This window comes from Saccopteryx bilineata, chromosome X (assembly GCF_036850765.1).
Source record: "Saccopteryx bilineata isolate mSacBil1 chromosome X, mSacBil1_pri_phased_curated, whole genome shotgun sequence".
Classification (NCBI taxonomy): domain Eukaryota; kingdom Metazoa; phylum Chordata; class Mammalia; order Chiroptera; family Emballonuridae; genus Saccopteryx; species Saccopteryx bilineata.
This window is the reverse complement of record NC_089502.1, coordinates 94,462,560-94,485,920: the sequence shown is the minus strand read 5'-3', so window position 1 is coordinate 94,485,920 and position 23,361 is coordinate 94,462,560. Positions and strand designations below refer to the sequence as shown.

The 23,361-nt window shown below is 39.6% G+C and overlaps 1 protein-coding gene across 1 annotated transcript in view; it reads left to right on the top strand.

Moving 5' to 3' along the window:
• The window catches only part of MAOB (monoamine oxidase B), a 165,553-nt gene that overhangs the window by 87,068 nt on the left and 55,124 nt on the right, over positions 1-23,361 (top strand). The window lies entirely within an intron of this gene.

Below are 23,361 nucleotides of genomic sequence, written 5' to 3'. Positions count from 1 at the left end.
AGAACGATGAGAAGCATCAATTTTTCATTGCAGCACCTTAGTTGTTCATTGATTGCTTTCTCATATGTGCCTTGACCGGGGGGCTACAGCAGACTGAGCGACCCCTTGCTCAAGCCATTCACCTTGGGTTCAAGCTGGTGAGCTGTGCTCAAACTAGATGAGCCCACACTCAAGCTGGAGACCTCGGGGTTTTGAACCTGGGTCTTCTGTGTCCCAATCCAAAGCTCTATCCAGTGTGCCACCGCTTGGTCAGGCTCCTCCTGCTCTTAAATCCAGCCTTCTCCTTTATTTTTTCTCATATTGTTAGTAGGTTAAGACATCAGCATTTGGCTGCAACTAAACTCACACACCCAGAAAAACAGAGTAAACAGATAATAGAAAAGAGAAAAGAAAATATGCTTTCTGGCTGTATTACCTTTTAAGTTTCCTTCATCTCTACACTGATGTCTTTAGATCCTGCATATGGGATAGTGGTTATTATTTGGCTCTGTTGAGACCATTTCTTCTAGGTTACTAAGTAGCAGTGCTGGCTCTCTAGTAGAACTGTCAGGAGACAGTGGGTGTGTCAGAGTTTACTAACCTCTAAATGACATAAGTTTAGAGAATCAAAATGCATTTGTTTTTCCTTTTTTTGACATATACATGAAATCTGGGAATACTCGTTAAAATTTAAAACAGCATTGTCCAACAGAAATATAGTATGCGCCACATATGACATTTTAAATTTTCTAGTAACTATATTGAAAAATAAAAAAGAAACAGGTGATTAAATTTAATTCTAATAATAGATTTTATTTAATAAAGAATATCTAAAATATCCTCTGAACATGTGGTCAATGTAAAACATTATTAACAAGATATTTTACATCCCTTTTTGTCCTAAACTTTTGAAATCTGGTATTTTATACTTAGAGCACATCTCAATATGGACTAGCCACATACTACATGCTTAGTAACCACTTATGACTAGTGGATATTGTATTGCACTTTGAGGCAAATTAAAGATGGCTGCATATTCTTTGACATTTCTTTCATGGAGAAGGAGAAATGAATGTTGGTCCAGTTTGAGGGCACAGGTCTTAATAAACTGGCAAGCTGTCCTTCTCTCTTGGGACAATCACTCTTGGAGCATTGAATTATACCATGTAATAAGTCCAAATACTCTAGACCACCATGCTGAAAAGTCCAGATATAAGTAATTTGGCTACCTGTCTCAGTTTCATGTAGCCTTTCAGTCATTCTTACCAAAACATTAAACTTTGTAGTGAAGTTGCCTTAGACCTCCAGCACAGTTGAACCTTCAAGTAACTGCAGCCCCAGACACTCTCTTATGCAGCCCCATGAGTGATTTCAAGCAAGATCTGCCTAGCTGAGTCCAGTAAGCCCACATAACTATTAGAGGTAATGCTAGATTAATCTTTTATGACATGGGGTTATATTTTAGGTAGTAATAACCAAAACATACTTGATATTCCCTCTACTTCGAATGCTCTTTCCTGGTCTCAACTCAAATATCTCCTCCTCAAAGAGGCCTTCCCTGATATCTTAAAGAGTAGTTACCCTCCAGCCTGCTATTCTCTATCCCTAACATTATAACATATTTGTTTTTCATCTAGCTTTCCCTAGTAAGATGTAAACTCCATGAGGTCAGAATTTTTTTTTCTATTTTTTCCACTATGGTATCTCCAGCACTTGGATAGAACTAGTATGGTTTAGGTGAATGTTTCTTGCATGAATGACTGAAAGAATGGGTAATTGCCCCTGTGTGAGCCTGTCCCTTTTAGAGCACAATTGGGCAGACCTTGATTTGGTATTGCTTCTGGGGGAAAAATTAAAATATTCTCATTACAAGTAATCTAGTAAGACAGGAAATAAGTGATTAAATATGCTGGCAATAAACCAAGAGGGCCTCCCATCTCAACACTTATACCACCAGCTCCCACCAAAATTTCAGAATTAAAGACTACTTTTCTTGTCTACCTTAAGTTACAAATAAACTTAAAAATACAGAGGCAAAGAAAACATACAAAAAGCCTTGCCCTCATGGAGCTTATGTGTTAGCTGGGGAAGACAGGCAATAAACAAATAAAATATATAGAACAAAGAATTTATATGCCTATAGAATGGGAATGATAACATTTTACTTTACTTTGCTTTCCATGTTCAGTAACAGGAACAATCAATAAATACGGTAAGCCTTTATCAGGTCACTCAGTGGGTAGAGTATTGTCCTGGTATGCTGAGATCACAAGTTTGATCCCCAATCAGGGCATACATGAGGAGGAAGCAACCAACGAGTGCACAACTAAATGAAACAACTAAGTGAAACAAGTTGATGTTTCTCTCTCTCTCTCTCCCTCTCTTTATTTCTCTCAAATTAATGGAAAAATTATAAAAAAAAGAAATATGATAAAATACAAAATAAAAATAATATAAAGTACATATTTTCTTCAAATAAAGTTAAATCAGGCCCTGGCTGGTTTGCTCAGTTGATAAAGCCTTGTTCTGGTGTGAGGACGTCCCAGGTTTGATCCCTGGTCAGGGCACACTTGAGACGGGACCATCTGCTTCTTTTCCCCTCACTCTCCCTCTTCTGTCTCTCTTCCCCTCTCACAGCCAGTGGCTCAATTCATTTTAATGTCAGCCCCGGACGCTGAGGATGGCTCCATTGATCTGAGCATCAGCCTCAGGTGCTGAGGATAGCTTGGTTGATTTGATCGTGGGTCTCAGATGGGGTTGCCTAGTGAATCCCAGTCATGGCACATGCAGGAGTCTGTCTCTATCTGCCCTCCTCTAACTTAAAAAAAAAAGCTAAATCATATGTACTAAACATTCATATATTACTTTGCCTGAAACTTAAAAATTTTAATTTAACACTCTCAATTTTAATAGGTATATGAGTTGATATATTTTGGACTTATAATTCCATTAACCACCAAGTTTCTGAATTATACAAAAAGCTTTGGCTTTCAAAGTCTGTTACAGTTCTCATATCTACAATGGCTTTGAACTTTTGAACTAGATCTATTAAATATTCAACATACTTAAAGCAATGTGTAATAAAATATCTTCTTAGCCATATGGAAAAACAGTTATCAGAAGGCCCAAACTGCCTTCTGATAGAAAATGGGGTGTGGTGGTATGGGAAAGTGGGATCTAAATCCAAATAAAGTAGTCAGGTAGGACCTCACTGAAGTGGCAACATTTCACCAAAAACTTATATCTGTGGAGTTGGCATGGTGTAAATACTTCACCGTGGCTCATGTCAACCTATCAATTTATCATTACTGAATGCAGAGTTGAGAACAGATGAGCACAATCATGAACCACTATGCAGGAGCCACAAAACAGCACTGGAAGGTCAGAGAAGTAACATCCATCCACCACTAGGAAGCAGAGGGTCTATAAGCAGTTATAAGAAACATTGACTTACTCTGGGTGTTATGGGAAGTCATTGGAAAGTTATTATTATTTTAGGTTAGTTTTGGGGTTTTTTTTGTATTTTTCTGAAGTGAGAAGCGGGGAGGCAAAGAGACAGACTCCTGCATGTGCCCGACCAGGATCTACCCAGCATGCCCACCAGGGGGCGATGCTCTGCCCATCTGGGGGGTTGCTCTGTGACAACTGGAGCCAATCTAGCACCTGAGGTGGAAACCATGGAGCCATCCTCAGCACCGAGGCCAACTTTGCTCCAATGGAGCCTTGGCTGCGGAGAGGAAGAGAGAGAGAGAGAGAGAGAGAGAGAGAGAGAGAGAGAGAGAGAGAAAGTAGAAGGGGAAGGGTGGAGAAGCAGATGGGTACTTCTCCTGTGTGCCTGGATCAGGAATTGAACCTGGGATTTCCACACACCAGGCCGATGCTCTACCGCTGCCCCAATTGGCCAGGGCTTTAGGTTAGTTTTTTTAATTGAGTTTATTGGGGTGACACTAGTTAACATAATTACACAAGTTTCAGGTGCCCAGTGCTACAACACTTCTTTGTACACCATATTGTGTGTTAACCCCCAAGTCCAAGATGAGTATGGGGAGTAAATGATGATGGCAATAGAAAAATTTTAATAGAGAAGTAACATGATCTAACTTTTAAGAAGAATAGTCTACAGAAATTTCATCATGAGTAAATAAATACTCTGTGTGTGTGTATGTGCAGACAGATATGATTATGTATATTTCTTTTTCATAGATGTCAATTCACCCAAGGCACATCTCTGCTTTAACTTTTGGTTGATTCTTATATGTATCCTGATGGGAGATCAAACCCGAAGCCTTGGTATATCAGACTAATCACCTGAGCCAACCCAGCCAGATTCAGTGCTTCTGTTTCTTAATATAAAAATTGGAGATAATAAATAATAATAAACATTTATCATAGGATTGTTATGAAAGATAAATGAATTAAATTTACAAAATCTTTGAAAGAGTTCCTGGTACATATCAAATGTTCCAAAAATGTTAGCCATACTGATGAAGAAGAAGAAAATGATGATGATATTGATAGTGGTGGTGGTAGTGGAGTTGATGGTTAATTATGATGCTTGCCTATTGCAATCCTTATTTTTCTCATTCACTTTCTTCTTGCTCACAATTTCTCCTTTGCAATGTTTTTCTTTTTTTAAACATAAGGGTGTCAATCTAAAGTATTCCTTAAGAGAATTTTTTTGAAGACTCTTCCTGAATATAATTATTTCAAATAAGCAGATGCCTCTGAGATATCCTTTTTATTTTAGTCCAGCTGGTAAAATTTGAATTCTCTTAAAGTGTCTCCAGAATGTCTTGCATGTAAAATTCACAAGTTGCCTCTGCCAGATTTATCTTTCCTTTATCTGCATTTCACTCTAGATTTCTCCTGCTATGTCATTTCTCTACTGGACCCTAAATGTTCTACTAATTGGGATCTGCCCAGTACCATTCTCAGTGCTTCAAAAATGACTCTGAAATAAACACAATTTTACCACAAAAGGTCAATGTTTGTAGTGGCAGAGCTCATTTTGAGGCCAAGGAAACCTTTCTATTAATGCGTAAAGTCTCCTTTGATTTATTTCAAAGTGGAGTTTTTATTTCAAAGCATTCAGTTTCTTAGGGAGAGCTCTTCCAAATCATCTAAGTGAATCTTCATTTTTGTTTGTACCATTAGAGAAAGTAAACATTTTCTCCAAACAATATATCAAGTAAAAAGTTGGTATCTGTACTAGCATTACTCAGAGGCCAATTATGGCACTGGGTAAATTATGTGATGGAGAGTAGAACGCATGTTGTGTTGGATACATTGAAGGATATGACTTTCCATCTCATGAGAACTCTGTAGAGGCAGACTAACTCTGGAGTCACAGGCCTCTGTTAACACCTTGGACTTTCAGTAAATTCACTATGGATCCTGGGCATGTAATTTCTGTTCCATAGAAGCCTCAATTCCTAGTCCATAAAGTGAGTCTGTTAGTTTATACCTCCTCGTGTCATCATGGAAATTAAATATGATAATACATAAAAATAATTTTATAAATATTATCATTTATAAAAAAATCTCATGTGGTAAAGAAATCACTTCAAGAGGTTTTTACATATATGTAAACTGCTTTTTTGACAAATTATTTCTAGATTTAGATCATCACATATTCTCAGATTTCAAAATGACAGTCTAGTAACCCAAAGATGGTAATAACTGACATCTGAGGAAAAACCAATTTGGAGAAAAAAACATTTATTTTAGAAGTCCTAATTCCTCTCTCCTACTCTGATTTTATATTGCACCATATCTGTACCCAGGTTACAAAGTGTTTATTCATCTTCTCATTACTCTATATAGTTTAGGGACACCAAAAGCATTTGGATAATGTCTTTGAAAGACTAGGAATGCACCTGTTGTCCTGCACCTGTGACATCAGTGAGGCTATAGTTGGGCTAGGAAAATGGTACAGTTGTTTAGGATTAGCTGAGTTGCTTTCTGAGGCTGGAGTTTAGGGTCCAGGTCTGGAGGTTCAGAGCAGGCTTTCTAGTGAAGGTAACTAGATGATCACCTTCCCTGGAAAGTGAGTACTGGGGTGGGCAGTTGGAAATTAATTTTTCTGTTGGTAAATCCCAACATGCTGAGTGATGTTGTAATAGCAGGAAGCTTTGCACCTTCTGCTACAAGTCATCCATGGATTCATACAGTGGGATTCCTCTAGAGGGCCCAAAAAGCCTCTTTTCATGGGAGGCTCAAGATATGTTTTAAGCATTGCTGAATTTATTAAAATACTAATAACATCTTTATAAGCACTTTACATATATTATCTTTTTTAATCTTCTCCTCAGCCCTAGGCCTTTCCCACACTTAACAGATGATTAAGGTGTCAGAGATGTAAAGTAATTTACCTAACGTCATACAATTTGTCTGTGTCTTGAGCCAATGCTCTCAACCTCAAAATGATGATTGGCAATACCTTTTGTGGGAAGAACAGTATAGGGACAATAATGATAATGTTATCAATATTTACACATTTACTATGTACAAGGCACTTTGCTAAGACTATACTGTATATTTATCAGTTCATTGATTGCCATCAATCACACCATGACAATGGTTCTGTTTACATCCACATTATACAGAGGCCCAGCAGTTGAAGTTGTTTGTTTGAGTTCACAGGATTACCAAGTTCTGTGTTGAACATGACGACCTGTGCTCTCACATCTGTGGTAGGCAGTAAGACTGACAAGAGCAGAGCAAGGATGATGGGCCAGGTACAGAAGGTCACCAGAGGGAAGCCTTGGGTGCCTGGCAACCGGGAAAACAAAGACCTTGCCCCAGGGTAATCTTTTATTTTCTAGCATATCACTGGCCATGTGGTTTAGGACCCCTGACCTTTCATATTGCTGCTCATGTAGTTGGGACCTCCCTGACCTTTCTTTCCCTGCAGTGTTACTAGTCATGTGGGTTACATTCTCTTAGAGGGGGAACAAACAATAGGACCAGAGAAGCCCTTAAGGCTTAAGCCCCAGGGCAGTTAGGTTTTGAACTGCATCATATACATCTAAGCCTCAGTTGTGTTTTAGTTCCAGGCCCTGAAAAGCAACTAAACCAGATAAACAATGCTGACATCAATACCTACTGCCATGGCTAATGAGCCCATGCCCTGGCTCCAACCAGTCAATAGAGACCACAACCCTGAAAAGACACACCTGGAGAGCTGATGAATATTCTATTGAGATCCTCACATGGGATCTCCCCTAAAATCCTCACCCTTAAAACCCACAGGACAGAAGACTCATCACTCTCTCCCTCTTGGGAGTACTACCACACCATTCTTGTCCCCTACCTCTTCCCGCTCCAGGTGTATATCCTTTACCTCTCTGTCTTAAGCTACAAGTTACCCTTCTCTTGCCTCAGTAACTTGTTTCCTGAGCCCATCTGTTCTACAGCTCACTTATTCTACTTCTGTGACCTTCTAAATAAATTTTCTCTTATAGTTTGAGTCTTGATTCTGAATTCTTTCCCTACTCAAGTACTAAGGTTGCTGAATCAAGGCCTGGTTTGATTCCACCAGTCTAGCACCTGGTGCCATTTTTGCCACTGCTGATACTACTAATCACATGTAAATGAATGTAAAAATAGGCCTTTTCCAAGTGATTTTGAATGTTTAAAAATTCCAAAATAAGGGTTTGCAATGACCATGGTTATGCTGAGTGTCCTTTTTCACTAAGGCTATTGTGTTTGATTTTATTTTCTTACTGCCTTACGATTCAACCACCTAAAGATCACTTTAAATCTTAATATAATCTATTTTTAATTACAACACTTTGACAGCAAATGTGTGTGGGTGTTTCTTTTTCCCACACCAACCAATTTTATAACTCTTGGGACACCAACTGGGTATACTACAATTTGATTTAATTTGGATACTGACTACCCAGAGTTAGTGTAGACCCCACAAGTTAATGACTCAGTCCCACAAATCTGCCCTTATTTCAGATGCCAGTCACAAATTCTAGGCCTCTTGTGCTTCTAACTTGCTATGAATCAGGTGTTCTTATGACACACTCCTCAGGTTCTAAAATTTGCTATAACAGCTCACAGAACTGAGGGAAAAAAGTTTATTTACTACTACTGGTTTCTTATAAAGTATGCAAATGAACAGCTAAATGCATTGGTTTGGAAAAGATCTTGAAAGATCCTGAGCACAGGAGCTTCTGTCCGCATAGAGTTTGTGGAAAGAACAGTATGGAGACAGTAACGAAATATTCGTATTTACACACCAACCTGCAAGCTTTCTGAGCATCCTCATTTGGGGGTTTTTATGGAGGTTTTATTATGTAGACATAATTGAGAATATCATTCACCATTGGTGATTAAATCAACCTCAAACTCTCTCACCTCTCCTTGTAGGTCCAGGGATGGGCTAAAGTGCTAGATTTCTAATCACATGATTGATTTTTCTTGAAGTCCTGAAGCTATCCAAGGGTCCACAAAAAGTCACCTCATTAGCATAAACTCAGGTAGGGTTGAAAGGGGTTTGTTATAAATAATAAAAGACATTACTTTCATTCTTATTACTCAGGAAATTCCAAATGTTTTAAAACTCTTGTACCAGACACTAGGGGCAAAGACCTGTCATATATTATCACAATATTGTACTTCTGTAGTAAAATCTTCCAAGACATAGCGTATCTATACAAGCATGGAATTTTACAACTCTTTAATGATGGTTATTTAAACAAGCGCTTTATCTATATTTTTGTCTATGAAAAACCACATTAGATATATTAATTAAATGAATATTGGAGCTAGGGAAACTGTCTTTTGTGATATAAATTATTTTTGGAAGATTTTATTGTCTTTTAGTGAGAATAAAGTGTTTTTTTTTTCTTTAAGATTACATGTAAGCTAATGCAACTGGCAGAGCATGTTAAAATGCATGAAAGAGATTTCAATATTCAGAGTTATTTAAAATTCATTGGAATTTAGAGATCATTTTAACTCCAAAGTCCTTTTCTTTTTTTTTTCTTTTCTTTTTTTGTGTGTGGCAGAGACATAGAGAGACAGAGAGAGGAACAGATAGGGACAGACAGACAGGAAGGGAGTAAGGGAGAGAGATGAGAAACATCAATTCTTCGTTGTGGCTCCTTAGTTGTTCATTGATTGCTTTCTCATATGTGCCTTGACGGGGAGGGGGGGTACAGTAGACCGAGTGACCCCTTGCTTGAGCCAGTGACCTTGGGTCCAAGCTGGTGAGCCTTGCTCAAACCAGATGAACCCGCACTCAAGCTGGCAATCTTGGGGTCTTGAACCTGGGTCCTCCACATCCCAGTCTGACGCTCTAGCCACTGTGCCACCGCCTGGTCAGGCCAAAGTCCTTTTCTAAAAAAACTTAAAAATATAATAAGAGACTATTTTTAGGACATTGGAGACATTTTTAGGATGACAAATTCACCCCTGCTCCTGGCACAAACTTTTATATGAACATGAATGGGATTTTACAATTATCATATATGATATAACAATGAGCTTTGCCTTGCAGGCCTTACATTTGATTACAAACTTTCTTCTCATAATTTCTTCCTTTTAATCTGAGTTATGTGTGCAGCAATACAGCTAATGCTGTATTTCTCATTCTCATTAACAAGTTGTTGGTAAAGATCAGGGAGAAAAAGATTGGTAGCTCCCCACTAATCATCCCAAAAGAAAATACTTTCATTCTCATATAAGGTTCCACTAATGCCTGGGTCTACAAGTTTTTTATGAGGTTTGGATCACACCAGGCCCTGGGATTGAGTTCTTTTGACATTGCTACAGTCTATTGTGCTCATGCTAATGAATAGCTATTTTGGTGGAGTTCCCAGGGAAGTTGACTCTGAGATGGCAATAAGCGTGCAAGACGATTATTAGGAGGTGCTCTGGAGATCAACAGCTGTGGATAGGAGGGGAAAGATACAGGAGCCAGCAGAGGGAGTAATCAATCTGTAATGTAATTTCAATAGAAGCCTCAGACAACCCTACAAGGAATTCTGAAGATCAGATGACCCTTTACATCAGTCAGTTGTTGAAAATGGGCTACATAGAGAAGGTGGCTTAACCTTAGGTAGTGGTTTTTCTACAGCTGGAATAATCCCAGAAGGGGGTAAGAATCAAGGGTTGCCTGCCAGGAGCACATCTAGCAGCTGAAGAAGTAAGTCCCTTATTTCTGAGTGGGGATATGGGCAAACTTATGACAGTATCCACTGCATTGACCGGTTGGGTAGTCCACTCTTCTCTTTGGTGGCTTTAGGCCAAGCTTTACTTATTGGGGCTTGCCACCTGGCTAACAGAATGGCTCTGGATTGAGAAGTATAGAGGTATCTGAGACAAGATGGATGCAGCCATGAATCTTGCTGATTGTGTTCTCCATGACATCGCTCTCTATACCCAAAGACTGAGGGTTCCACTAAGGAGCTTTGCAATCATAACCATGTAGGCAGATAATGTTATGAAGCCAGCCATGTGCCACATTTTAATTATAAGCCTATAATTCTCTGTTTCCATGAGCTGCCTGTCCAAGTGGATTTTAGCCTGGGACTAAAGCTTCAGCCTGGGACTAGGTTTTATTTTATTTTTATATCTTCAGAGCATTACTTAGTGCCTGTCTGATACCTTGTAGTTAATATGTTTTTACTGGAAAAAGAAGAAATTGTTCAAGTGTTAGTAACACTTAAAGGTACGATGCCTAGAGATTTTTTTCCTGGACCAATCCAAGCATATCAGTAAAACAATTTTGGTTCTCTTCATATGTACCTAAATATATTGTTAGGTCTAATTTGATACTTATCTTTTGATTTGTCTCTCTGCCTAAGGTTTTTAAAGTCATAATTACTATTACACAGAAAGAGAGAAATGGAAATAAGTTGGGCCATGTTGGTACCTGCTGTTGCCTGCATATTAGATACCATTCAGATCTTGGATCTCCTGATATACAAGAGGTGAACTGAGCTGGGAAATTAGCTTGACTTAAAACACAGCTGAATTTGATACCCCCTCATTAGCTGTGTGATTCTGGGATAGTTGTTTATCCTAAGACTCATTCTCCTCATCTGTAAAATTAATTAATACACAAATGTTCATGCAATAGTGTTCTAATAGTCAAAAAGTAAAACCAATCCAAATGTCTACCAACAGATTAATGAATAAATAAAATGTGGTATATACATACAATAAAATATTATTCAACCTTAAAAAATGAAATACTGCCTGACTAGGTGGTGGCACAATAGATAGAGTGTTGGACTGGGACACGCAGGCTTATCTGGTTTGAGCAAGGCTCACCAGCTTGAGCCCAAGGTCACTGGCTTGAGCAAGGGGTCACTATGTCTGCTGTAGCCCCCAGTGAAGGCACATATGAGAAAGCAGTCAGTGAACAACTAAGGTGCCATAACGAAGAATTGGTGTTTGCCATCTTTCTCCCTTCCTGTTTGTCCCTATCTGTACCTCTCTCTGTCTCTCTTTGTCCTTGTCACAAATAAAAGAAGAAGAAGAGGAGGAGGAGAAGGAGGAAGGGAGAAAGAAAGGAGAAGGAGGAGGGGGAGGAGAGGGGGAGAAGTAGAAGGAGAAGGAGGAGAAGGAGAAGGAAGAGAAGACATCAAAGAGGCTTTGAGGAAAGATGCAGCAATAATGCTATGATGAGAGTGGCCTGCTCAGATCAGGGAAACTGCCTGACCAGAGCACAGATGCCACTTCCTTAGCAGCCACCTTCTTCTAGCAACCCTGAGAACCAGAGCCAGGAGCCTGGATGTTTTCCAGTGAGCAAGAAGAGATAGGATGAATCTACCTCATTCCCATGCTTTCTGCAGTCTATTCATAACCTCTCTCAGGATACTTGCTGGGGCCTCTGCCTAAAGTCTCTCCACCCAGACAGTCACATGTTCCCCCCACCCTCTGAACTTTTCACTGAAATATCTTCTGAATGAGGTCTTTTCTGACCACTCTATTAAATTGTGATCGACACCAAACTGCCAACACTTCTTTGCCTTCTCTACTGTGTTTTCCTTAGCACTTATCACCTTCTAATACACTACATGATTTTCTTATTTAATTTTAGTTTTTGTCTTGTTAGTTTACTTTGTTTATGCATATTAGAATATAAACTTCAAGGAGAGCAGAGACTTTTGTCTGTTGTCACCCACTGCTGTGCCCCCAGAACCTGGAACAGTGGCAGGTACACAGGAAATGTTCAAGAAATATTTGTTAAATAAATCAATTAATTGAACTGTTGTAGCAGACATTTGAGAATGGGTTGGACTGGTCCTTGCTTGGAAATATGAAGGACAGCCATAAAAAGATCTGGCTGGTTATTGAATCCATTATTAGCTTCTACCTGGTTTGTAAGAATCTCAAGTAGTTACTGATTCTAAATGCTTTCTTTAAACCAGCTGAGCAGTGGCTCTTAGAAGAGAGAACCTAATTGAAAGCTTGAACTCTGAATATACAAAGGTGAAGTTAAATTGTTTTCATTGTTTTCACTGCATAAAAGCTGTGTTAACTTGAACAAGTTTATCAATCTTTCTGTACATCAGAACACATATGTAAAATGAAACATACAATTATCAGTTTACTGACAGGGATGTGAGAATTAAATAATTTATTTTTAAAATTTAATGCAATGTTTGACAATAATAATTATAACTGTAATTGAAGCTGGAAAACTTCATGATCAAATACATTGGCCTTTAAATGGCTGAATTTAAATCTTGCTGCCATTTATTAGTTGTAATATATTGGGGAAATAATTATATCATTTCTCTATACCTCAGTTTTTCCATCAGAAAAAAATGTTGTTAAAATTAACGGATCAATGTATGTAGAGTGCACAGAACAAGACCTGAATAGACTCAACACTTAGTGTTAGCTGTTGTTATTATTGTTTCTTATTGTTATTCATCCAGGGTTTGCCTAGTTTCTCAGCCACTACCAACCCCATCATCTCCATTTCCCCCTACATGGATAATTTCAGGTCTTGCATGTGTTTTAGTGCTGCTGGCAGATTCTAAAAAACATGCCATTATTGTCTGACCCTCCCTCCAGCCAGATAATATAATCAGAAGACAGCATTAATGCCAGCCTCAGGCGCTTAGAAATGTGAACCCATGAACAGAATAAATCCATTTGCTTAAATAGAGATTTTAGCACTCCCTTTCCTCTTCCCCCATGGGAAAGATGAAATTTATTTTCTTCCAAACTAGAAATATAGATAAAAAGTAGAGCTTTATGGCCCAGGCATAGTCTTTGCCAATAACTAAAAATGATTGAATTCTTGAGGCCTGAGCAGTTTACTCCAACTCCCCACAGTGAGAGAAGCAAGATTCCCATGAACTGCAGAAGAAAAATGCAGAAAAGGAAAGGTCATTACCAAAGAGCCGACTCTAAAAAGGGATAGGCCACCTGTTTCCACTGGCAGAGATGGAGTCAGCATTAGGAATAAGATGGCAAAGGGGCTTCCCAGATGGGACAGAAATCAGTTTGTAGGGTATTTGCTTCCAGAGAACAAGGGTTAAGAGAAGAGCAGGGCATCTGGAGCATTGAAGTTGATATTAGTGATGTGCATGTTGCCAAGCCAAACTATTTCTGAGAGCTGCTTCCTGACTTGTTAGGTGGGGAATCCAGAAGGCAGATTTCAGATGTTTTTAATGAGTTTGTGAGGCTCACAGGCTACAAAATAAGACCACATCGTGATCAGGTTGGTTGGTATTTTCAGTAGGTCTGCTTTAAAAAGTCAAACATAAAACTTAATTGTAAGAACTCTGATTCTAAGAATGTATCCAAAGGGATTAATAAAAAATCTGGACAAGGATTTATGTTTAAGTAGTTGTTGCATAAATGACAGAACATTCATCATCATCATCACAGAACCGTCAACAACATCCATTTAGTGAGTGCATCCTGTATACTCTGTATAATTTCAGTTAATTTCTACAATATTCCTGTGAGATATGCATCATTATTCCAAATCTAAAGCTAAGAGAACAACAAATGTTGAGGAAGGAAGGAAGGAAGGAAGGGAGGGAGGGAAGGAGGGAGGAAGGAAGGAAGGAAGGAAGGAAGGAAGGAAGGAAGGAAGGAAGGAAGGAAAGAAAGAAGGAAGGGGAAGAGAGGGAGGGAGGGAGAAGGGAGGGAGGGAGGGAGAAAGGAAGGAAGGAAGAAGGGAGGGAGGGAGAAAGGAAGAAGGGAGGGAGGGAGGGAGGGAGGAAGGAAGAAGGGAGGGAGCGAGGGAGGAAGGAAGAAGGGAGGGAGCGAGGGAGGAAGGAAGAAAGGAAGGAAGGAAGAAAGAAGGACAGGAGGAAAAGGAAGGGAGGGAGGAAGGAAGGAAGGAAGGAAGGAAGGAAGGAAGGAAGGAAGGAAGGAAAGAAAGAAGGAAGGGGAAGGGAGGGAGGGAGGGAGAAGGGAGAAAGGAAGGAAGGAAGAAGGGAGGGAGGGAGAAAGGAAGGAAGGAAGGAAAAAGGGAGGGAGGGAGAAAGGAAGGAAGGAAGGAAGAAGGAAGGGAGCGAGGGAGGAAGGAAGAAGGGAGGAAGGAAGAAGGGAGGGAGCGAGGGAGGAAGGATGAAGGGAGGGAGCAAGGGAGGAAGGAAGAAAGGAAGGAAGGAAGAAAGAAGGACGGGAGGAAAAGGAAGGGAGGGAGGGAGGAAGGAAGGAAGGAAGGAAGGAAGGAAGGAAGGAAGGAAGGAAGGAAGGAAAGAAGAGAAAGGAAGGGAGGGAGAGAGGGAGGAAGGAAGGAAGAAGGGAGGGAGGAAGGAAGGAAGGGGAAGGGAGGGAGGGAGGGAGGAAAAGGAAGGAAGGAAGGAAAGAAAGGAAGGAAAGAAGGAAAAGGAAGGAAGAGAGGAAAGGAAAAAGGAAGGAAGGAAAAGGGAGGGAGCAGGAAGGAGGGGGAGGGAGGGAGGGAGGGACGAAGGAAGGAAGGGAAGGGAAGGGAAGGGAAGGGAAGGAAAGGGAAGGGAAGGGAAAAGAAAGGACGAATTCATCCTGCATTTCTTCTGCAGTTCTATTTCAGTGCTTTTCAAACTTTTACATTCTTAAAATTTATTGAGAACCTCAAGTAGCCTCTTCTCATGTATCTCTATCTATATTTCCCATATTAAGATTTGAATTGAGAATTTTTAACAATATCTATTCATTATACTAAAATGACAATAACCCTATTACAAATTAAAATATTTTTATGAAAAAAATTATTTCTAAAACAAAAAAATCATGTGGGTGGCATTGATTGGCATTTTTACATATCTTTTTTTACATCTGGCTTGATAAGAAACAGCTGGATTTTCATATTTGCATTGGCCCATTTAAGCTGTTGCAATATGTTATTTGTGTTGAAATAAACAACAAAAAAGCTTCCCTCAGATGTGTCTAGAAAGGGAAAACAGAATGAAGGAAGAATACAAGAATGTGTCCTTAGACCATAATTTGAGTTGTTACTGGTCTATGCATATTATGTAATATTATGTCATAATAAGAAAATTATGGGCCCTGGGCAGTTGGCTCAGCGGTAGAGCGTCGGCTTGGCGTGCAGGGGACCCGGGTTCAATTCCCGGCCAGGGCACATAGGAGAAGCGCCCATTTCCTTCTCCACCCCACCCCCTCCTTCCTCTCTGTCTCTCTCTTCTCCTCCCGCAGCCAAGGCTCCATTGGAGCAGAGATGGCCCGGGCGCTGGGGATGGCTCCTTGGCCTCTGCCCCAGGCACTAGAGTGGCTCTGGTCGCAACAGAGCGATGCCCCGGAGGGGCAGAGCATTGCCCCCTGGTGGGCAGAGTGTCGCCCCTGGTGGGCGTGCCGGTGGATCCCGGTTGGGCGCATGCGGGAGTCTGTCTGACTGTCTCTCCCCGTTTCCAGCTTCAGAAAAAAATAAATAAAAATAAAAATAAAAATAAAGATAATTATGCCTAACAGGTAAATAAATGACATGAGAAGTGTTTAAGATACAACATAAACTAATAATATGTATATTAAGACCTCAACTGTAGAATGTATAAAATATATGAAAAGATAAAAGAAACATGCTGGAAAAAAGCTATAATAGAGTTCTACTTGGTAGAATTATGAATGTTCACTGTTTCTCTATAGTTTCCTAAAATTTTATAAGGATAAAATACACACACATATGTATATATGTGTGATGTGATATGTAACATTTGCATCAAATATGACTCCTGGGATGTCCACCTTTCATCCCTGCCTTACCTCTCCACATAGCTGAAGGTCATATACCTGAGATGATGTCCAACATTTATTGTTAACTTACTATTCCTCAACAATCTATGCCAGTAGGTTTTAGGCATGCAAAAATTATAATTACCACAGTAGCAGCTGCAGTAACAATAATGCCATTTATTGAGAACTTACAACATGCTAGCCACTGTTCAGAGTAACTTACATGGATCCACTCACATCATCTTTCCAATATCTCTATGAAAGAGTTACTGTCATCCCATTTGATACGTGAATAAACTGAAGCACAGAGATGTTAAGCAACTTAACACAGCTGGTGAGTGGCTATAATGCCAGTGCTCAAGGCCAGGAAGGTTTACACTGGATTTGGGCAGACCACAGAAGAACTGTGAAGCCTCAGTGTTGGGCCATTGCCATTTATTGGATCTCGCAAAGGCAGGTGAGCAAATGGGAGAATTGTTTCTCAGGGTAGCAGGCAAGTGATCAGGAAAAACCACTCCTTGTGGTGGCAGGCAAGCGATCAAGAAAATCACCCCTGAGGTAAAGTACCTGTAGCCTTACATTGTCTATACACACATGTGGCTTTCTGCCATGTGTTCATGCACTAATTATACAAAGTGCTTGCAGATGGAAAACAAGTGAGCAAACCTAACCATAGGTGTTTTCCCTAGAGTCCACCCCTTTAGAGTTGCTGGCCTCACAGTCTACATAACAAGTATCTTCTGTGATGGTCCCTGTGTGAGAAGTGAGGTCCATTATATCCATATTTCACAGAAACAGTAGAGACTATAGCAACAGACTACTAAGGCACAAGCTATACCAGAAATGACAATAATTACAAAGGTTCCCTTTACTCCCTGAGCACTCAAGGGATAATCCACCTTCGGTGGCCAGGTGCTCATTGCCCATGAGTTAATTGGAGGCTCATCTCTAGCCTCCTACCACACAGTGCCAACAAGGCCACCCATTGTAGGTGTGGAGGTTTGTATTGTCTAGGGCCATGTCCATTGAATCCACTGGCCTTTAAGGAGGGCTGTTGGGACAGGAGCATGTTGCCCTGCTGCTCAAAGCCCAGCTTGAATATGGTGTCCTTGGTGTGTATCTGCAACTGGATGAAACCAACTGCTTGGTGCAGGAAGGCTTCCACAGGTGCCAGCCCCCACATTGGGATCTCTCATTCAAAATCTGGAGTACTGTACCTTCTTGTTGCAGTTCCTGCTTTAAGAGTCTGTTATACCACTCAGTGATCAGTCCACGATAGATAGTCCAGCTGCCTATGCAAATTACCCAAGGTAAAAGTCCATTATAGCAAACTAGTTATATAGCTCGTTGATATCAGACCTAAGTACCTTTCCACAAGCACTTTGTTTATTGCCACAAGCCCTGTCCAAACTCCCCAGAGGTCACATGAATGGAATGTCAAGCTCAAGGGCCTGGCAGGGTCTAACACATGCAAGGCTTATGCTGCCTTGACAGTTTTCTTAGCTGCTGCAAAAGCACCTATATCTAATAAGGCCAACACCTGCTGCATATTCAATGGGGGCCAGTGGATTGCCAATTCCACATGTGGCCTCTGGTCCCTGCCCATGTGTTATCTTCTAGGACCCCATGCAAGATAACACATTACATTTAGTCATCAGGTTTCCTTGGTCTTATCAGGTCTGTGACAATTTCTCAGTCTTTCCTTGCTTTTCATGGCCTTGACAGTTTTGAAGAATACTTCTCAAGTATTTTGTGGAATGTCCCTCAATTTGTATGTGTGAAGTGTTTTTGTTCTTGTGTTTTGTTTTGTCCTGGAACAGAAAAAAATACATAGTTGACCAACTTGTAAAGTCTGAATAAAATCTGAAGTTTCATATGTAGTGATATACCAGTGTCAGTCTCCTGGTTTTGATAAATGTATGATGCTAACATTAGGGAACACTAGTTGGGAGATATAGGGACACTTTTTGTACTATGTCTGAAACTTCTGTATAAATCTAATATCATTCTAAAATACAAAAGTGTTTTTGAAGAATAATAAAAGTTTACATTGTTGGTCAGGATGTGGAGCAAGTTCAACTCTCATACATTGCTGGTGAAAATGTGAAGTGGTACAATCACTTTGGAAAACAGTTAAACTTAAAACATTAAACATACAGCCATCACACAGCTCAGCCTTTCCACTACTATGCATTTACCCAGGAGAAAAGAAACATGTACACAAAAAGACCTGTAAAAGAATGTTCATAGCACCTTATGTATAGATTGAAACAGAAAATAGTCATCAACAGGGGATGGATAAACAAACAATGGTATATCCACACAATGGAATACTACTCAGCAATAAAAGGAAACAAACTACAACATGGATAGAGCTCAAGAACATTATGTCAAGCAAAAGAAGCCAGACAAACATGGAATTATAGATACTGCATGATTCCAACTATTTTTTTTTTAAGTCTAGAACAGGCAAAACCAATCTATAGTGACAGAAAACTAATCAGAGGTTTTCTGCCACCAGAAATGGAGCAGGGATTGATTAGGAAAGGGCAAGAGAGAACTTTCTGGCATGATGGAAATGTTTTATGTCTTCAGTGTGATAATGATTATGAAGATGCATAAATGAGTCAAACTCTCCAAATCATTCATTTAAAGTGGTTTCATTTGTATGTAAAGTACAACTCAATAAAGTTAAAGAAGTATAATGCTTAATTTTATGTGTCAAATTGGCTAAGTCACAATACCAGTATTATTTTGTCTTGGTTTCAGATGTGCAGCATAGTGGTTAGAGAATCATATACTTCACAAAGTGTTCCATGATCGTTCCAGTACCCACCTGCTACCATACATATTTATTACTATATTATTGACCATATTTCCCATACTGTACTTTATACCTCCATGACTATTCTGTAACTCCCAATCTATACTTCTCAATCCCTTCATGTTTTTCATCCAGTACCTCAATTCCACTCCCCTCTGGCAACTATCAATCTGTTCTCTGTATCTGTGAATCTGTTTCTTTTTTGTTTGTTCATTTATATTCTTTAGATTTCACATGTAAGTGAAATCATATGTTATGTGTCTTTCTCTGACATATTTTATTGAGTGTAATATCTTCTAGGTCCATCCATGCTTTCACAAATGGTAAGATTTCATTCTTCTTTATGGCCAAGTAATATTCCATTGTATATATGTATCACAGCTCTTTCTTTATCCACTCATCTACTGATGGGCACTTGGGTTGTATAAAGCTATTTTCTAAAATGAGATTAACACTTAAATCAGACTTTATTTTTAAATTTTTTGAGAGGGAGAGAAAAAGAAACAGACAGGAAGGGAGAAAGAAAGACAGAGAAGAATGATGAACATCAATTTTTAGTTGCTTCATTTTAGTTGTTTATTGATTGCTTTTCATATGTTCCTTGACTAGGGGGCAGCTCAAACCGAGCCAGTGACCCCTTGGCCAAGCCAGCGACCTTGGGCTCAAGTCAGTGACCTTTGGACTCAAGCCAGCAACTATGGGGTCATGTCTATGATCTCACACTCAAGCCAGCAGCCCTGCACTCAAGCTGGTGAGCCCGCGCTCAAGCTGATGAGCCGTGCTCAAGCCAGTGATCTTGGAGTTGGGAATCTGGGTCCTCTGTGTCTCAGTCTGATGCGCTATCCACTGCACTACTGCCTGGTCAGGCTCAGTTCTAGTTTTATACCATTATGGTCAGAGAAGATGCTTGATATGATTTCACCCTTCTTAAATTTATTGAGATTTGTTTTATGTCATAACATGAGGTCAATCCTAAAAATGTTCCAAATGCACTAGAAAAGGTCTATTCTGGTGCTTTGTGGTGAAATGCTCCGAACGTATCAGTTAAATCCAGCTGATCTAATGTGTCAATTAAAGCTGTCTTGTTGATTTTGTATCTGGAAGATCTATCCATTGATATGAATTGGGTGCTAAAATCCCATACTATGACTGTATTTCTGTTGATCTCTCCCTTTATGTCCACTAAAGTTTGCTTTACATATCTACATGCTCCTAAATTGGGTGCCCCAAATTTTACCATTGTTATCTCTGGTTGTTGGGTTGCTCCCTTTATTATGTAGTGACCTTTGTCCCTGAATACGGCCTTTGTTTTCAAGTCTATTTTGCCAGATATAAGTATTTCTACCACAGGTTTTTATTTTCATTTCCATTTGCATGAAATATTTTTTCCATCCCTTTTCCTTTAGTCTGTGTGTATCTTTTGTTCTGAAGTGGATCTCTTGAAGACAGTATATACATGAGTCTTAATTCCTTATCCTTTCAGCTTTTGATTAGAGCATTTGAGCCATTTACATGTAAAGTGATTATTGATAGATACACATTTATTGCCATTTTTTTCTTTTAACTTTTTAACTGTACTTCTCTCTATTTTTTTTTAATCCCTTCTTTCCTTTTCTTAAGGAAAGCCTATCAACCTTTCTCATAATGCTGGTTTGGTGGTAATTAACTCATTTAGCTTTTCCTCTTCTTCTTCTCCTCCTCCTCCCTCTCCTCCTTCTCCTCCTCCCTCTCCTCCTCCTCCTCCTCCTCCTTCTTCTTTCTTCCTTCTTCTCTTTTGGGTGAGAAGTTCTTTAATTCTCCTTCAAATTTAAATGATAGCCCTGCTGGGTAGAGTAGTCTTGGTTGTAGTTCCTTGCTTTGTATTACTTTGAATAATTTGTTCTAATACATTCTGACCTGAAATATTTCTGTTGAGAAATCAGCTGAGTGTCTAATGGATTCTCCCTTATAATTGTTTTTCTCTTTCTGCTTTTAAAATTGTCTCTTTGTCTTTAGTCTTTGTCATTTTAATTATGATGTGTCTTGGTGTGGGCCTCTTTAGGTCCATCTTGTTTAGGTCCAGTAAGTTGGCACTTACTGGACTTGAGTTTCTTTTTCCTTCACCAGCTTAAGGAGTTTTTTTTGTCATTTCTTCAAATAGGTTCTGGATTCCTTGCTCTCTCATTTCTACTTCTGGTACCCCTATGATACAAATGCTTTTGTGCTTCATGTTGTCCCCAAAGTCCCTTGAACTATCTTCATTCTTTATTAATTCTTTTTGTTGTTGCTCTGAGTGTTTTTTTTTATCTTCTAAATCTGTTTCAATCTTCTGTTTCATCCCTCTTACTGTTTATTCTTTCCAGTGTATTCTTAATGTTGGATGTTGTATTTTTCATTTCTGATTGGTTCCTTTTTATGGTTTCTTTATTTCTTTTTATGTTAGTTATCTCTTCTTTTAAGTTCTCATTTTGTTCTTTGAGGATCTAAATAACTACTACTTTGAACTCTATATCTGATAAGTTACTATCTCCATTTCATTTAGCTCTTTTTTCTGTAATTTATCTTTTTCTGTTTGTTGGAGTCTGTTTGGTTTTTTTTCCCTCTCCATTTTGGCTGCCTTTATGTGTTTCTTTATATATATTAGATAGATTTGTTATTATTCCCAATCTTCATGAGGTGGCCTTTATAATAGCTGTTTTTTGGGGTCCAGTGGTGCAGCCTTTTTATCACCTGAGCTGGGTGCTCCAAGAATGTCCCCTGTGTGGGTTATGTGGGTTGTCCTGTTATAATTAAGTCTCAATTTCTATCGATCCATTGTACATGTAAATGACCCTTAGGCTAGTTGATTGTGTGATTCTATCTTAACCAAAGTCTGCAAGCTGCTGGACAGATGCTGAGCACAGGAACCAGAATAGATTTAGCGGGGTTTGGTGATTGATAAGATCTCCCTTTATATATGCTGTTTTTGAAGCTAATTGGATCCTGTTGTAATGTTTTCTAAAGCTGGCCACTGGATGGGTTAGTTCTGGGCCTTTTGAGAAGAAATATGTTAGAGGACAATGTAAGACACTGCTTGTGACTGACCCTCCACAATTTGTCTTGATGTACAAGCAATTCACAGTTTGTGGCAGACGTTGCTGTACTTAGGTGCACATGGGAAAGAACAATGTGCATAGTAAGGCGAGCTTTTACCAGGACCTGGCCCAGGAGCTGGCCAGCAAGTCTTAAGGCACCATAAGATCCTCACCAAGCTGGCTGCTTGTTAGGCCCTGTCGCTGGAAGAGCCTCTGGTGGAGTTGGGTAATGGGGCTATTGGATCTCCTCTCAGGGGCAGGTGCCAGTCAGTCTTCAGGGAAGATGGTAGATGTGGCCCCCACCACAGAATCACAGGTTACAGTTTGTCCCGGATTTTTCTTAGTCCTGAGCAAGGTGGAGCCATTAAGAGACAGGTGGGTCAGGCCTTTGCAGGTAAAGTGTGGGTGTGCTAACTTCCAAGAGTGTGATTCTGTTGACTCTTCCATGAAGGGAAGCATCAGTCAGATTCACAGGAAAGTGGGAAAATAGCTCCCACCTAAAAGCCAGAAAACTGAGGTGATGTCACTCCTTGAGTCTGTCCAGACCTCTATTCCTTTTCTAAAGCAGCTGACTCTTCAGCATAGCCTAATGTCCACAAGGTGAAGCATATTTCTTTCTTCTAGGTTATTGCCTATGGAAAGTAATGCTCTGCCTAAGAAAGATGGTGACTGCAGTATGGGAGAATGACTTAACACAGATCCACAAACTGCAGACTCTCCTCACACAACTCTATGTCACTCAGCTCTCCTTCTGCCAGAGCCCAGGTTATATAGCTATGAATGAGATTTTTGTGTTGCCTCTTTAAGAGAGTGCCTGAGTCTCTGCAGACTTCTGTCTCTTTCTGGAAGAGAGAAACCTTGCTGCTTTTTATAGCCAAATGCTATGTGGGTGACTCTTCCCAACTCTAGTGCTTTGGGCTGGTAAACCTGGGTTTGGGTTTAGGTCCCCTCCTTTCTCAGGGGTAATTCACTATGCAGCTGAGATATCATTTCTGAACCTTGGCCTTGTGGGAGCTTGTAGGAGCAGGTCTAGCTCTTTTTAAATTTCTGCCCTTTCTACCAGTTATAAGACTCTTCTTCATTTATTCTTAAATTGGTTTTTGAGGATGATTTTTCTTAAATTTAGTTTTAACTCCAGTTTGGCCTTGGAAAAAATGAGTGTACCAACTACCTACTCTGAGGCCATCTTGACATTCTTGAAAATACATTTTTATAATACATAAAGAAATAAAACCTTTAAAAAAGATAAAAAAAAGCAATTAGATTTCTTCTCATTTTGCAACTGCAATTTTTCTGCCTACAAAAATCAATTTGAAATGAACTTCACTGAATGAGATTTGTGAG